Here is a 14,254-nt window from a genome sequence, read left to right on the forward strand (position 1 = left end):
GCAATCAAAACGTAATTGGGTTTGTGAATAACTAATGTTTACACTGATGTTGTCCTAATAGGACAATGAGACCTGGAGATGTGACTCCGCTGTCTCTGCTCAGTAAGAAACTTGCGTTTTAACAGAAACTGGGTCAGGCAGCAGGAGATGAAGAGAGAAGCCACTGCCTTAGACTAGGTGACTAGGACAGGGAGGTCCAGGAAACTCTCTGGGCAGATGCAAGGAGGCTGCCATTTGGGGAACTGGGTGTCTAAGAGAGCTGTTTCACCCCGCAATAATGATAATTATAATAATCATTGTATGTGCCACATATTGAGCACCTAATACGTGTTCAGTGTTTAACTCTCTTATCCCTACAATAAATAATCTAGTAAAGTGAATTTTACTATCTACACTTTACAGATAAAGCTACTGAGGCACGAGGAAGCATGTGACTAGCTCTGGGCCTCTCATCTGGTCAGTGGCACAGAGGAGTCCAAGGTCAAGTCTATCTGAAGCCAAGTTCCTCTCACAACCTCACTCTATCTCCATAGAACCAGAGAAGCCAGATAAGAAGGATGCTTCTTCTTCTAGGAGCCATGGAGTTACCTTCTGGTGGCAGAAGTCAGGAGTAGAGGTAGAAAAAGCCGTAAATTTTCAGATTACTTTGTTTCTCTGAGCCAAGCCAGGCTGGTAATTACCTTCCTATGGGTGATAATGGCAGTGATGGCAGAGGTAGTGACGGCATGAGATGATGTCACCAATGATGGCGTTAGTCTTACTGGTGGTGGCAGGGCCTGGGTGGTGGGAGGGGTGATACTGTGAGTGGGTGTTGAGATGCTGTTAATGATCCCGTGAGTGCCAATGGCTTAGCTGTGGCAGGGTGAATGATGTCCGTCTCTGTGGTCCTAGCCATGCTGCTGGAGATTTCCTGGGAAGCTGGACTCAGGCTGGCATTGCTGTTGGTGCTTCACCCCAACACCCCACCAGGAAAGCCCCCCTGTCCCCTCCCACCCTCAACGAAAGGAACAAGGCTTAGGGTCTCCTGTAGAACTGGCTTTATTGCGTTCCCTATTCTGGACAGTGTAAGGGATGGGCCTGTCTCTCCAGAGAAACAAATGTGATAAATAACCATGGAGGACAAGAGGGAGGAGGCAGCCCAGCCACCAGAAGTCATAAGTCTCTGTCTAGCCACATGGCAGGCTCATTACAGAAAACTCCAGGGTCATCCCAGACTGCCTGGCCTGAGGCTCAGGAGAGACACCCTGGATGTGGAGCTCCCAGTGCTGATGGCTCTGCAGCTCTTGGACTCACAAACTTCATCCCCTCAGCCTCTCCCTGCATGCCAAGCCTGACCTGCCCCACCTACCCTGCGAAATAGAAAAATGAGCAAAAATTCAAACAGACACTTCACAGTGTTCAGGGGCTCAGGCCTCACTTGTCCACTTTCCCCATCCCTAAAAATCCAGGGAGGCATTTGATGGAGTTTTCTGAATGTCCTTGGAAATAGAGAGAACAAACATGAACTGGATGGCGATCTAGTTAGTTACATTGGACTGCAACATACTCATAGAGACCTGGGTTCAATCCCAGCTCTGGTACTTAAAAGTCACGTGACCTTGGCAATTCACTTAACCTCTTCTTACCTGCAAAATGGACACAATAACACACACCCTGCTTCATTAGGATGAACATGTGAGATGACATGTAAGCTCCTGATTATAACAGTAATAGTTAATATCCGTGTGCCTTCTATACGCCTGGTATGGGTCTTTGCATAAATTATCTCATTTAATTCACACATTGATGCTGAGTGGTTAGGTACTATCCTATCCCTATTTTAAAGGCAAGAGAACTAAAGCACAAAGCTGGTAATTAACTTACCCAATGACACATTGCTAGTAAATGGCCGAACTGGCATATGAACCTAAGTAATCTGACATCAAAGCCTCTTTACCATCAGATTGCCAACCTAATATACATGAGGCATCTCACAATGCATATTTATTGAGCAGCTACTATATTAAGCCAGACTCATGGCTTCCTCCCAACTCCAAGGCATATATGACATTTGCATGGAATATTACATTTAATAAACTTCTTTCTTATTTAACCTCAGAAAACCCTGTGAAATGGGTATTATTATCTTTATTTCCCTGAGGAGAGAACAGATGCTTAGAAAGGCTAAATGACTTATTCAAGATCACACACTCTGAAGTAGTAAGGCCAAGGCTCAAGCTCAGAGTTTCTGACAAGTAACCTTAAAGTTTTCCACCATGGCTAGTGGGGGTTCCCCTTCCACTCTGTTCCCTTCAATGTGTGGTTTCTGGATCCTTTCATTTGCTGTGCAGCCTCACCACTTTTTAACAGCAACATGGCAGCCCGATTACAAACAATGACAAGTGGAGTCACCAGCCCCTCCGTGACATGGCTTCTCACTAGCGGGATGCTCATTCCCTCTCGGTTGTCTCCTGGGATCAAATAAACTCATTTGCAAAAATAATTGGCTGAGGTTAAGAGCAGAGTCAGTGTACATCCAGAATATAAAAAGGAAACTACTAGAAATCAATAAGAAAAAGGCAGACAACCCAATAGAAAAATGAGCAAAAGATTTAAACAGACACTTCACAAAAGAGGCCATCCAAATGGCCGATAAGCACATAAAAAGGTGCTCCACATCATTAGTCATCAGGGAAATGCAAATTCAATGAGATACCACTTCACACCCACAGAAGGGAAAAAAAGATCGACAATAACCAAACATTGGTGAGGATGTTCATATATTTCTGGTGGGAGTATAAAATGGTACAACTACTTTCCAAAACTGTTTGGCAAAATCTACAAAATGCATACATTATGACCCAGAGACTCCATTCCTAAAGACAGACTCAAAATATGAGCACATATGTGCACCAAATTATAAATAGCAGAATGCTCATAGCTGCACTACTCATAATTACCCCAACTGGAAGCAACTCTAATCATCAACAATAGAATGGATAAATAAATTGTGCTAGATTCATGTAATAGAATATTGTGCAACCATGAGAATGAACATCTATAGCTACATACAACATGGACGGATCTCACGTATAACATTGGGCAAAAAAGCCAGATACAAAAGAATACAACCTCTATGAGTCCATTTATACAAAGTTCAAAAATGAGAGAAGCTAATCTATGATGTTAGAAGTCATGAGAAGGTCACTCTTGGCAGAAGGAAGTGACCAGAAGGAGAAATTGGGGCCAGTATTGTTATTTCTTGGTCTGGGTGCTAATTACATGGTGTGTTTCTTGTGAAGTGATCAAGCTGTCCACTTACGATGTGGGGCCTTTTCTGAATGCATGCTTGAGTAGAAAGTTTTCTTTTTTAAAGTGTGACATCGGAGGCTGGGGAACAGAACTCTTCTTTACAGGGTTGCTAGAATGACAGAAAGGAAGCCGTGTCAGACATGGTGTGCCTGGACTTCACTGAGGAATGTGACAAGGCATCTTATGATGTCCTTGTGAACAAGATGAACAAATGCGGCTGGGTGACCGCATAATTAGTTGAATTGAACCACTGTACCCAAAGGGTGCCGATTAAGGAATATATATCCACCTGGAGGGAAACTTCTATTGCCTCCAGGCTCTGTCCTTGTCCTGGGCAGTCAAACACTGTTATCCCAGAGTGCAATGAAGACATAACAGGCAGTCTTATCACATTCACAGATGACATGAAGCCGGGAGGGAGAGGAAAGACAGGGCATGACAGAAGCAAGATCCAAAATGATTTTGGCAGAATGGCCAAGTGGAGCAAATCTAATAAGATTAAATTGAGTCAAGGATCTGTGGAAGGCCCTGCAACTGGGGCTAAAAGCTAACTTCCTGGGAACAGGATGGGGTGGGTGTCATAACTTTACAAATGCAGCTCTGTAAGTAGAGGGTACACGTTTTCCGAGGGCAGAAGCCCTCCTGTCTTGTCTCTGGATCTCCAGAACCTACCCCAGGGCCTGGCATAGATGAAGCACTCAGAAATAGTTGCTGCATTAATCCTTGAATGAATGATGAGGCAGTGCCTGGTTGTGACACCCTAGCCCCAAAGCCATGTGAGGTAATCAGTGAATGTGCAGACGTGGATGTCCTGCTCTGGCAGGTGGCATCAGCAGCCTGCAATTCAGTTCTGGACTCTTTTAAAGGGATGTAGACAAACTGCCTCCAGGTCAGGGAGGAACCAGGGACCTGTCTTTGATGAACTGTTGAAGGTACCAGCCATGCGTAATCAGCAAAAGGGAAGCATGGGGTAGAGACAGGAGTAAGGATGGTCAGGGTCCTCAAAAGGCTGCAGGGCTGCCCTGCCCTCTAGGGACTTAGAGGCTGCAGGGAAAGAAGAATTCATGGAGCTGATGTAGCATCTGCTTCAGGGCCCCTCGCTTAAATTGGCGAGATCCACAGAGAGGACTTGGCAAAAATGTTTACATGGTCATATGGCTTTGTAAATATTTTAACCCTAATTAGTTAAGATCCCTGTCCCTTTCCACTCTGACTTTCCCTTCATCACACTTTCTCTCATGTTGGGTGGTACCAGAGTGGCTGTGAGCGTTGAAGGGAAACTAAGTTAGGGACCCTTTCGGGTTGGGTTTAGTGGATATGTTTATTGGATTCACAGTCACTTCCATGTTATAGTTGCATGATTGCTAGCCATCCTGAAACAGGACCGACATTCAGGAATATTTCCACCATCCACTTGGCTGACTCACCCAGCAATCGGACATAAAGAGGCAGAGGGGCAGAGTCCATATGGCTGACACTGGAAGCATGTGGATAGTAGAGAAAAAATCAAGTGTAAAATGCATAGAGTCGAAAACAAACCAAAACAAATAAGCAAACAAAATCCCCACAGGACAGTCCTGTACAAGGTATCCCTCATTTCACACAGCCTAAGATCTGGAACAGGGACCAAAGGACAGAGGTATGGGCCTCATACAAGTACAGACTTTCTAATAGAGCTATGCAAAGGACAGACATTCTTTGTGCATGTCTGCATCTTCTCAGTGTCCAGCCTTATCTTGCATTAGTTGTGTCATAAGTGTGGATGGAGTGAGCTCCCTGTCACTAGGTGTTTAAGCACAGGTTAAAAACCACATAGCAGCGATGCTGTAGGAGAAAGTTCAAGAACCAAATGGGCAGGCTTACCTTCTCTGACCTCAGGGTTCCAAAGTTCTAGCCAGTTCATTCAGATGGCAAACCCCTGGTCAGTACCATTATAGGCCAACCATTTATCCTCTCATGTCTCAACTCCATGGAACATCTCAACATAAAATTGTGAGGGCTTTATTTTTTAATATTTTAAAAAATTGTGATAAAATACACATAATGTAAAATTTACCATCTTAATCACTTTGTGTGTACAATTCAGTAGTGTTAACTATTTTCACATAATTATGCAAATGGTCTCTAGAACTTTTTCATCTTGCAAAACTGAAACTCTACCCAATTAACCAACAAGTTCCCTTTTCCCCTTTGCCCAGACCCTGTCAACCACCATTCTGTTTTCTGTTTCTATGAGTTTGACTATTCCTGATACCTCATATGAGCAAAATTATATAGTGTTTTATCTTTTTGTGACTGTGTAGGGCTTTTTTTTTTTTTTTTTGCTTTATTTAAGATGAGATACAATTTACATTCAATAAAATGCATGTCTTAAGTGTAAAGTTCAGTGATTTTTTTTATCTATTCATACATGGGTGTTACCACCACCAAAATCAAGATATGGACCTTCCAGGGCCGCAGAAGACCCCTGTGTACCCCCACCTCAAGAACAACCACTATTCTGACTTCTGCCAAAGTTGTTTATAGCTGAATACACACTGAGCTTGAAATTGAAAGGCCCAAGTTCTTGTCCTCTTATTATTAGTATCACTTTAGGCAAGTTAATCTGAGCCACAGTTTTCTCAGCTATAAAGTAGGAATACTAAATGTCTACAACATAGGATGCCGTAGGGAGAGATCAAATAAGATAGGTTATGAGAGAGAGCCCAGAAGACACTGGATAGATGTTGGTCGAATATGAATGCCCTCCTCTTATAGTGGTGTCATGGTGGGGTAAAGAAGGAAGGGCACCATACAATGGGTGTGTCGAGGGGCATCCTAGGCTATGGAGGACCATGAGCACCAAGGTTTGTAGGGGGATGGTGGGGAGTATCACCACTGCCGGAAACTCTGGTCAAAGAAGCTGACCTGGGTCTACTAACCCACAGACAGACCCATGTACATCCTGCTGGTCTGGCCACACTGGACTTGAAGTTCCATGAGCACTGGAACAGTGACTGCATCGCTCACCATGTAGTTCAGTGTTCTCCAAAGTAAGCACGGATCAGAATTACTGAGGACTGTTGAAAACAGAGCTTGCCGGACCCCACCCCCAGAGTTTCTGTAGGGTCTCTGGGACAGAACTTGATAATTTAAATTTCCAAGATGATGCTGATACTTCTGGTCCAGAGACCACACTTTGAGAATCACTGGTATAGCAGAATCTATTGATTCCTTGCCCAGATCCCTTGCACCTGGGCAGATTCACCATCCCTCAGCTGCTGTGCCTACTAATGGGTCCCAGCTGCCTCTACTGATGAGAAGCACCTTGTCCTGGAGGTGACCCACCCTCCCATAGCCCACAGCCAATAATCAATTGGTGTGGGGGGGGGGTGTGAAAAGGGCTGCCCTCCTCTCAGAGTGACAGATGACTTTGCAGGTGGTTTATGCTCCAGAGCTCTCTCAGATCAGGCCAAGGTTAGATGTCAGCTGAGACCACCATCCTTGCTCAGCTCTTGTTATAGAATGAGTATTTGTGTCCCCTGCAAATTCACATGCAGAAGGCCTAATCCTCAATGTGATGGTATTTGGAAGTAGGGGTCCTTGGGAGGTAATTAGGTTTAGATTAAACCATGAGGGTGGGGCCCTCATAATGGGATTTATGCCCTTCTAAGAAGAGAGAGATATCTTCCTCTGTCCACGAGCATGCACCAAGGAAAGGCCATGTGAGCACATAGCAAGAAGGCAGACATCTGCAAGCCAAAAAGAGGTTTTATCATTAGAAATTAAATTGGTCAGCACCTTGATCTTGGATTTCCCAGCATCCAGAATTGTGAGAAATATGTCTGTTGTTTAAGCCACTCAGTCTTACGGTATTCTGTGTAGCAGCTTAAGCAAACTAAGACGGCTCCCTTCTCTACAAGGGGTTCCTAAAAAGCAAGTACCCTCTAATGAACTATGTGTGTCTGAATCCCTGTCTCAGGCTCTGCTTTCAGGAACACTGATGCAAGACATACAGCAGGTGCTCAATAGTGTTTGTTGAATGAGTGAACAAGTATGAGACACACCAGGCTTGAAAAGAGGACATTCCATACACATACCACCCCCCTCCCCCAACCCCCTCACAGATGTAGGACCCAATGTCTGTGTGGGAGAGGTTGACAGAGCCTCCCAGGCCCTACCCTGGTTGGAGGTGCTGCAGTCTCTGCTGTGTCAGGAAGATGCTGCCCAGGCTGCCTGGGCCTCTGGATGGGTTGATTAATTAATTACCGCCAGCACCCGCAAAAGAAGACAGCCAGCCTGACAACTCCAGGCTGCTGGCAGGGCCCATAGCACCCCTCCCAGCTCCTCTTGGCAAGTGAGGTCTTCATTTCCCAGCACTTGGCAGAGTCAGGCTGAGGAAGGGCTAGGACCGAACTGGGTGGGGGAGGGGCGTAGTCAGGAGAATGAGGACATGAGAGTACAAAGGCCAGAAGAATTGGAATTTCTTAGGCACCCCCCTCCTCATACAGGGTTTCCTATGTAGAATTAACCCCACTGTCCAGATAGAGAAACTGAGGCCTAGGGCGGCACAGAGATTTACCCAGGTCACACGCTTAGTGAAAGTAGGGAGTAACACCCCAGGCCCTCTGCCTCCCAACCTGGCTTTTGGCTTGCTTTGGAGTATGGATGGTAAAGGGGGCAAGGATTTCTGGTAACTTCTCTCCCTTTTCTGGTAACTTTTCTCCCTACTGTAAACCTTTGCCATCAGCAGACCAGGAAAAAGTGGAGAATGATTCATGTGTCTGCTGCAGGAGAGGCCAGGTATGATGAGGCTCTCTGTCTCCAGCAATCCGAGTCTCTCTGTGGCTCCCCACCTCCCATCACCACTCCCCACCCCATCCTTCCCTTTCCCGTGGCCTGGACTGAGCTGATAGCTGTTGGGCTGATAGGAATGACAGCTGCTTCCGTGATTAATCACTGTGTACCACACAAGGAAGAGAGAGGAATGGGGAGGCAAATGGGAGGCAGGGAGAGAAAAGGACCCTTCAGCTACAAGAGAGGGTCTGGGAGGGAGGTTTCCAGAGTGGGCCCCTCCAACATTTTCTTTGTCCCCCTCCACATAGCTCTGCTGCAGTTACGAGCCTGGAATTGGTGTTTCCAAGGCAGCCCATGGGGCCGTCCCACTCCTTGAGGGGGAAATGAGAATTCGCCTCTCTGTGCCTCAGTTTTCCCAACTCTATCGTGGAAACAGTAAGAATTTCTCCTTCAGGGATGGTTGGGAAGACCCAATGTGTTAATACACGTAGAGAAGCTAGAACAGTGTCTAGCATGTAGAAAGCACTGTAAGCATAGCTATTACAAAATTTCATCAGATCTAGACTGTCATGGTTTGGATGCATCATGACTTTATGTGCCTCTAAGAAAAATAAAATACCACCAAAGACAACTAACCTTCGCTGCCTTGTAAGATATATTCTGATTTCAGAAATGTTAAAATTGTGGAGGAAATGTGCTTCTTAGAAAGATGAATATGGCATTATTCTCATTCTTATTGCTCCTTAACTGGAGCACTTAGCCCCCCACCAGCAGCACGGCAGGTGCTGAATAAACATTTGTTGAGTCAGTGAATGAGTGACAGGTCAGCACCCAAACAAGTATGAGGAAAGCAAGGGGAGCCCAGCAGCTCTCTGAAAGACGCCCTCCCCCACCATCACGTCCTCCCCCACTGGCCCCAGCTCCCTCACTGTGGAGTCTGCTAGACCCAAGGCCCTTTCAGTTTTTGCCTCTTCACGTTTGTTCAAACCCAAATGGCCAAAGCCTTTGGCCTGGCACCATTCCCAACAGGTTAATTGGGTAGAGTGGCTAATGGTCTCCCCACTCTCACCCCTCCATGGGTGCCATAAGTACCCTGGTGCCCCCAACTCAAATAAAGCACACCTTCTCTGTGGGACCCTCAAGAGTGACCAGACACAGGAAAGTACAGTTAGAAGGACTTTCGGGGTCCTAAACTGACTGGAGAGATGCTGTGGGGGTGGATAGAGGGAATGGAGGGAAGGAGAACAATGTGTGTGTGGGTCTCTCTCTCCTTTTTCTCCTCCCCAGTCCTCTAAAAGGAAGTTCAAATCCCAGCTGACATTAGTAGCATGACCTTAGTCATATTACTTAACTTCTCAGAAACTCAGTTTTCCCTATCTGTAAAATGGGAGTAACAATCATAGTTCCATTTCTACACTTGGTGAGAGGGTTGAATAAAACAGTATGGCGAGTATCTGGCAGAGTGAACCCCCTTCTCTTCCTCTACCTCTCCCCTCTCTCTTCTACTCTCTCACTTGCTTCTGTTCCCTCTCCTACCCTACTCTAGGCCTGCCCTATAACCTACTTAATGCCAGCACTGATTAATTTTCTTTCAGCTGCTGAGATGCACTTTGATCCTGGGGAAAGAGAGGAAGGGAGGTGAGGCCCAAGGCTGGTGGAAGCCTGGGGCTGGGGGAAGCTGAGCTGGTGAGGGGCCTTCCTCACACAGGGAACCTCCTCTCTGGCTGTTCCTACAAAGATTTAATTTATGTCTTAATGGGCCTCAGACTCCTCCATAAAAGCCCTAAAGTGCCTTTTTATCCAATAAAAAAATAAAAAAATAAAAGTTGCTGATTGTGTCTGCAGCTTCCTGGGGGATGGCAAGCAAAGGGCAGGAGAGGGGAGAGTGGGGGAGAAGAGGTGGAGATGGCAGGGCCCTGGGGCAGTCAGGTTCTGCTTTTCCCCTCAGTTCAACTTACCTAACACCAGCACCGTGGGTGCACTGGCAGGTGGCTGCTCCTGGCTGATCTGGAGAGAGGAGTTACAGCTGAAACACTGGACCATGTTTCTCTGGATCCCAGCCTCCTGAGCAGACAGATATTGTTGAGATGCAGCCATTCAACTCAATCCAACCAACAACCCCCACTGGTCAGAAATTCACTGTATAAAGGTCTGGCTGGAGCCCCTGGGGCTTTAGGGAGAGGGAGAGGAGTGGGGGAAGGAAGAGAAGTTGAATATGTCACCAGTGCTTACTGGCCCTCCCTGGAGAACTGTAGCCCATTCCACCTCTCTCTCCCCTTCCCTATACGCAGCACCTGCTCAGTATTTCCTCCAAAGCCCTGCCACAGAGCTGTGAGCTAAGATCTTGTCCTCAACCATGTCTGCAGCTCTGGCTCCTCCCAGAATCCCTCGTACTGCTTTTTGTTTCTTCTGTAGCTGAAAGATGCCTCCACTCTTCAATATTGGAGGTAGATGGTGTGGGGATTGCTGAGGAGCTCAGAATGTATTCCGGTCTCCCAGCTGGGAAAGGCCAATTCCAAAAACAGGATTCCCAAACCATTGACTTTTTTTTTCAATGAGAGTTAACAGTCAATATTATATTAGTTTCAGGTGTACAATATAGTGGTTAGACATTTATATAACTTATGCAGTGTTTCCCCCAATAAGTCAAGTACTCCCCTGGTACTATATATATTTATATTTATATTTATATTTATATTTATATTTATATTTATATTTATATTTATATTTATATTATTTATATTTATATTTATATTTATATTTATATATTTATATATATAAATATATATATTTTATTTGTTTATTACAATATTATTGACTATATTCTCTATGCTCTACTTTATATCCCTGTGACTACTTTGTAACTGAAAGTTTGTACTTCTTAATCCCTTCCCCTTTTTCGCCCATCTCCCCAACCTTCCTCCCATTTGACAACCATCGGTTTGCTCTCATCTGTGAGTTTATTCTTGTTTTGTTTGTTCATTTATTATGTTTCTTAAATCTAAAAAACCAAGCCATTGATTCAGTATCATGATCTCTCCTTCCAAAAGAGCATTCCAGGCCAACCTGGCCCAGGAAGTTAGTTTTAATGGGGAAGAACAGATGGATCTAAGTAATATAATTCGATGCCAATCAAGATAACTTATAAGCCATCCTTAAGTCCCTCCTCTCCTGTCCCAATTTTCTAACTCTGATTTTTTTTCTACTTCTCTAGCCCAATTCCAGGATTTTTTAAGTAGGAAAAATTAGTTGTTTTGCCATGTAGCCCGCTTCTCTATGATTCTCTAAAGTTCTGATCTCTGGAGGGTACCTGAACCAGTGATAACGAATGTAAAAGTCTATATAAGGAAGCCAGATGGGAACCATAAATGTGCAAATCAAACCAAGTGTAGCACTGCAGGGAGCAGTGAGGCCTGTAGCAAACTGGAAAGTATGTGACCTTCCTTATAGTAGTCAAACTCAAATAATCAAAACTAAGAATATTAATCATCTGATCACATTAAGAATATGAATCGCCTAATTAAACAAAGTAATTGAATGTACACATTTACTGTTCCCATACCACTAAACGAGAGTTAAAGATATTTTTAAAGGCAAAAACTTACAAAAAGAAAGAGAATGGAAGAATTGATAGATGAGCGATGTCATTAAAATTTTGGAAGCTGGAAAGCTGACGGATAAGTGGCAATTAATTTTTACTTTAAAAAGCATCATTTTAAGCCCACAAGTTGGAAGGAGTATATCAACAAAAAGTGAGACAATTCACATCACAGAACCTCAGTGAGAATTGAGCACTGAAAATGCCAAGTACCACTGAAGATAGGAATGAGGGGTGAGGCTGAAAACTAGAAGACTGATTTCAAAAGTCTCTAGTAGGAGCAATTAGACCGTTGGGTCTCCTCTCAGACCTCAATAACCCTGTCTCTACCCCAACAAAAGACTAGAGCTTTATTCTCAAGAAAGGTTGAACCAAAGGGCCCCTGGGATAACAGGCCAGGTGCTATACAAGTTTCCTAGGGATGCTGTAACAAATTACTACAAATTAAGTGGCTTAAAACAAAAGAAATTTATCCTCTCAGAGCTCTAGAGGCCTAAAAGTGTTGGCAGGGCTGTGCTCCCTCCTGAAGCTCTAGGGAGAATAATCCTTCCTTGCCTCTTCCACATTCTAGTGACTTCAGGTATTCCTTGGCTTGTGGCTGCAAAACTCCAGTTTCTACTATCTTCGCATGGACCTCTCCTTTTCTCTGTCTCTCTTCGGTATGTCACTTATATATAGGACACTTGTCATTGAATTTAGAACCCGCCTTGATAATCCAGGATGACTTCATCTCAAGATCCTTATCTTGATTACATCTAAAAAGATCCTTTTTCCGAATATGTTCACATTAACGGGTTCCAGGAATTACAACATGGACATGTTTTTTAAGGGCCATAAAACAACTTACTACAAGTATTTTACTGGAAAAAGTGATAACGGTCCATACAGCAGGTTTTTAAATAACCTTATTCCATTCAACGTTGTTTTGTTACAATGTTGATGTGATGCCGTTGGGACATAACTCTTATTTTTATCAATTAGCCTATAGTAAAATTGGTTTCATTATACATCATTTTGCATAAAGTCACAGAACATATCAATGATGTTAAGTGAGGACTTACTGTATTCTGAAGTGCAGGACTCTAGCTCTCCTCCCCTACTCCATTCTCAGCATTATGGAAGTCAGGTTTATACCCTCAGAGAAGGAATTGGAGAATCCCTCCCTAGAGAAACTGGCTCAAGAGAAAAGTCTATATATACTGACACTGGACATCTAATGAAGTAGCTAGGTCCTCATCTGATTACCTTCCATTAGACCCACTAGTTGACAGCTTTCCTATGGAGCTGTCAAATAATTTCCTGGTAACACACTTTTAAATATGAATAGACAGCAAGGATCATTGCATTTATACAGAAAGTCTCCAACTTGAAGATAGAGACCAAACAGAAAACCAGAAAAAGAAGGAAGGAAGGAAGGAAAGAAGGAAGGAAGAAATCAAAGAAACAGAAACCATGCAGGAAGCAGATGAAAACTTACAAAATAAAAAGCAATACAAAAATTATTTCCAGAGAGATGAGAATATGTTGTATCCATATAACAAAAATGAAACAATATTAAAGAAAACATTCAGAAATTATCCTTTTAAATAATTTAAAAGGATAACTCCTTAAAGTCAATATAAAAGTTGAAAAATAAAGTTGTAGAAATCTCCCAAAAGTAGAACATAAAGACAAATAGTGCGAAAATGGGAGAGGAAAAAAATAAAAAATTCGAAGGTCAGTTGAGAAGTTCCAACATATGACTAATAGGAGTATCAGAAAAAGAAAAACGGAGAATATGGAGGGGAAAAAATAAGCGAAGAAATACTACAAGAAATTTTCCCAGTACTGAGACATGCTTAAGATCATCCAGACATGAACAGAAAAGGACCTCTACAAAACTACTTCATTGTGAAATTTTAAAACACTAGAGATAAAAAACGAAATCCTGAGAGCTTTTAGAGACAAAAAAAAATGTCACTTGCAAAGAAAAGGGAATTGGAATGGACTCAGATTTTTCAACCATATCCATAGAAGCTAGAAGACAATTCTGAGGGACATGTCTTTCTATCTAGAATTGCATTTCCAGCAAACTAACAACCAAAGGGAGAGTAGAATGAAAACATTTTCAGACATGCAAGATCCCAACATGCATATCTATGTATCCCCTGCCAGGAGCCTAGAGTCTCCTGATCCTGTCTTCATTTAAAATATTGATATTTGGCTCATTATAGTGTTAGTTTCCTATTGCTACTATATCAAATTACCACAGACTTAGTGGCTTCAAACAACACAAATTTATTATTTTATATTTCTGTAGGATGGAGTCTGACACTCACCTCACTGAGCTAAAACCAGGTTGTCAACATGACTTCATTCATTTCTGGAAGGGAGAATCTGTTTCCTTGCCTTTTCCAGCTTTTAGAGGCAACCAGCATTCTATGGCTCAGAGTCCCATTCTCGCTTCAAAGCTAGCAAAATTTTTATTATACCCCATCACATCACATCACAATGCCTGTTTCTGTCACTTGCCTCTTTAGCCTCTCTCTTCCTTTTAAGGACTCTTGTGATCCCACCTTGACAGTTCAGGATAATCTCCCTGTCTTAAGG

The 14,254-nt window shown here is 43.5% G+C and overlaps 1 long non-coding RNA gene across 1 annotated transcript in view; it reads right to left on the reverse strand.

The window, feature by feature from the left end:
* Window positions 1-1,904: 1,904 nt before the first annotated feature.
* The window catches only part of LOC111736135, an 18,982-nt gene continuing 6,632 nt past the window's right edge, over window positions 1,905-14,254 (reverse strand). The window contains exons 2-3 of the long non-coding RNA XR_002779084.1: window positions 12,623-12,732; window positions 1,905-1,915 (exon numbers count right to left, since the gene is read on the reverse strand). This is a non-coding gene — a long non-coding RNA (uncharacterized LOC111736135). The remainder of the gene's footprint in view (window positions 1,916-12,622; window positions 12,733-14,254) is intronic.

Source organism: Pteropus vampyrus, unplaced genomic scaffold (assembly GCF_000151845.1).
Source record: "Pteropus vampyrus isolate Shadow unplaced genomic scaffold, Pvam_2.0 Scaffold18, whole genome shotgun sequence".
Lineage (NCBI taxonomy): Eukaryota > Metazoa > Chordata > Mammalia > Chiroptera > Pteropodidae > Pteropus > Pteropus vampyrus.